Here is a 3,463-nt window from a genome sequence, read left to right as displayed (position 1 = left end):
AGCTGTATGTATACATATATCCCCATAGCCCCTCCCTCTTGCATCTCCCTCCCACCCTCCCTATCCCACCCCTCTAGGTGGTCTCGAAGCACCGAGCTGATGTCCCTGTGCTATGCGGCTGCTTCCCACTAGCTATCTGTTTTACACTTGGTAGTGTATATATGTCCATGCCACTCTCTCACTTCATCCCAGCTTACCCTTCCCCCTCCCCATGTCCTCAAGTCCATTCTCTATGCCTGTGTCTTTATTCCTGTCCTGCCCCTAGGTTCTTCAGAACCATTTAAAAAAAATTTTTTTTTCTAGATTCCATATATATGTGTTAGCATACGGTATTTGTTTTTCTCCTTCTGACTTACTTCACTCTGTATGAGTCTCTAGGTCCATCCACCTCACTACAAATAACTCAGTTTCGTTTCTTTTTATGGCTGAGTAATATTCCATTGGACATATATACACTATTAATACCATGTATAAAATAGATAACTAATGAGAACATACTGTATAGCACAAGGAACTCTACTCATTGCTGTGTGGTGACCTAAATGGGAAGAAAATCCAAAAAAGGAGATATATGTACATGTATAGCCGATTCACTTTGCTGTACAGCAGATACTAACACAACATTGTAAAGCAACTATATGCCAATAAAAATTCATTAAAAGAAATAACAGGATCTGAACCCAGGTAGTATGATTCCCCCAAACCCACACTGTTTTTCACTAGTTGATGCTTCTCTAAAACAAAAACAAAAAAGCACTCAATAGATTGTAGCTATTATTATTACTACCCCTTTAAAAGGAGAGATCTGAAATTGTTGAACTCTTAAAAAGACAGAGGATTATAATGCTTTCTTGGTGGTGGTAGCGTTGTTATAAACAAACACTAAGTTGTTTTGTATGCCACCCTTCTGGATTGTATGACATTCTAAAGGGCGGTCTAGGCTTCTGAGAAGCTTAATGCCTCATATAGCAGATGATTATTGAAGGCATATTTTTAACTTGTTTGCTGCTCTGTTTATCCTTGGTCCATCGAGCTTTACCCAGGGAAATTAAGTTCTTAATATCAGGCCAAATAAAAATTAAGAAGATACCTTTTCTTGAAACATGCACCTACACGGAAAAGCAGCATAACAGTGTTTAAAATCATGGACACTGAAGCAAGGCTTCAGGCCTGGGTTCAAATCTTTGCTTTGCTACTTTCTAGTGATTTTTATGAAATTCCTTAAACTCTCTGTGTCTCAGTAGCCACATCTGTAAAATGGGCTTATGGTAATAGTAATACCTGTCTCTAGAGTTGTTATAATAATTAAGTTACTTAAGCCATGCAGGGTACTTAGAACTGCTTGGCACATAGTCACTGCTCAGTCAGTCTGAACTAGTATTACATACAGACCTTCCGTCCCACAGCACAAAGCCAAATAAAAGAAAACAAAGGAAAGTCGTGGGGCATCAACTTCTGTTTTGGGTTATTCTTGTCTATAAGCCTTATTCTTTTTAAGTGAGTGAAAAAGAAATTTTGAGAGAGAGGGCTTCAGAAAATAGCTGTGGGGATTTTACTCAGCAAATTCCAGGACTTAAGGACAAGGAAGTGTGACATTTTAATGAGTTATAAACACCAGGTGGTGCTGTAAACAAGTTCAGTAACAGGCTCTTCACCTCCCCTCTGGCTGCCTCTGGGCTGCCACTGCCCTGTGCCCTCTTGAGCTGAAGAGACCCAGAAACCCAAGCCTCTTTTTTTTTTTCTTCTTCTTTTTGAAACAATTCCAACACATAGGAAATGTGAAAATTCAAAGACAGTTACAAAAACTTGTGGTATAATTTAATTGTTTATAAGTTAACCCCTTTTAAAAATGAGTCCACAAATAACATGTTTATTTCAGGAAACAGTTTGTATAGAGCAGTGTACATTATGTTTTAAGAAATGGAAAATCACTACTAGGTGCAATCCATAATTAAACTCACAGATAACTGTTAAAAATTAACATTTTAAACACCCCAAATTATAATAACTTGATGAATAACTTCCTTTGGGAATCCAACCAAATTTGTACGTATGAGGCCCAAGTCAAATGGTCCCCTGCTTCCCCTTCACCAAGCTCTGGCTACACCTTTTGTGCAGAGAAAAGACTGGGCACATGACTTGGAATTCTGGTTGCTTGTCTGAACCTTCATTATAGGGGGGGTCAGAGTTTTCCTCATAGAGAAAACTGCTGGGTACTTTCCTAGCCTCTTATCCACCCACCTCTTCCAGGCCTGGCTTGTCACTCACTACCTTCTTGAGACTATCCATTTCCATACCTGCCCCAGAGCAGATGCCCTCCTAACACTTCCTCCCTCTTTGGTCCTCCTCTTGGGAATAGTATTTCCCAGACCAAAAGATAGCAGGAGGCCATGGGGAAAGAGAAGTAAGTTAATATTTATTGAACACCTACTATGGGCCAGGAACTGTCCTGGGTGCTTCATCTGCATCATCTCATAACAACCGTAAACCTAGTATCTGTCACCATTTTTTTCATGTGGGGGAAACATGCTTGGAGAAATTAGATATGTAAGGCTTCCAAAGTTAAACAGCTAGTTAGTGGCCAATGCTGCATGTGTTTTCTGTCATCCCCATGAGACTGAGAAGGAGGTCAGGACGAGCGGCTCAGATGGAGATGAATCTGCAGGGGATTCTTTCAGTCTGTGGCCACGTCTGGTCCATTTTATTAAGCCCAGCAACTCTTAAGCATGAACTCTTCTCTCTGACTCCCTTCCCACGGCTTTACTTAGTTCAGGCCTTTGTTAGCCTCTTCCTGTGGTACAGTCCAGACTTTGGAACCTGCTAGCTTAGGCTTCAATGCCAGCTTTACCTTTTACTGGGTGTGTGACCTTTGTCAAGTTGCTTGCCTTTGTCTTACCTCAGTTTCCTTATTTGTAAGACGGAGATAATGACATCTTTCTTAGGAAGGAGAATTGTGAGGTTGAAATGAAACCACATATGTACTTATAGATCTCATCAAATCCCGTTCTCTCCCTTTTGCTTGGACTGCCTACTGATTCATCCATGCTACAAATATGTACTGTGCACCCACCATGTGCCAGGCATTCTTTTGGGCACATAGGATAGACCTGCTTCCTGCACTTGGAGAATTAGAGTGCATGGGGGAGACAGGAAATAAACAACGAGAAGCTAGATAAAAATATAATTTCAGATGGTGCTAAATGCTGGAAGAAAATAGAGCAAGGTCAATGGATAGAGATCTTTGGCTATCTTGTTTCCTCTGCACAGAATGCCCTGTCGCCACTGTGGAACTCTTACCTTTCAAGACCCCCTTCAAATGATCCCCCGCCCCCGTCTACGGCCATACCACCCTGAACGCGCCCGATCTCGTCTGATCTCGGAAGCTAAGCAGGGTCGGGCCTGGTTAGTACTTGGATGGGAGACCGCCTGGGAATACCGGGTGCCATAGGCATTTTGCCTCCCG

This window comes from Mesoplodon mirus (assembly GCF_964341445.2).
Source record: "Mesoplodon mirus genome assembly, contig: HAP1_SCAFFOLD_680, whole genome shotgun sequence".
NCBI classification, from domain to species: Eukaryota; Metazoa; Chordata; class Mammalia; order Artiodactyla; family Ziphiidae; genus Mesoplodon; species Mesoplodon mirus.
This window is presented reverse-complemented; position numbering follows the sequence as displayed.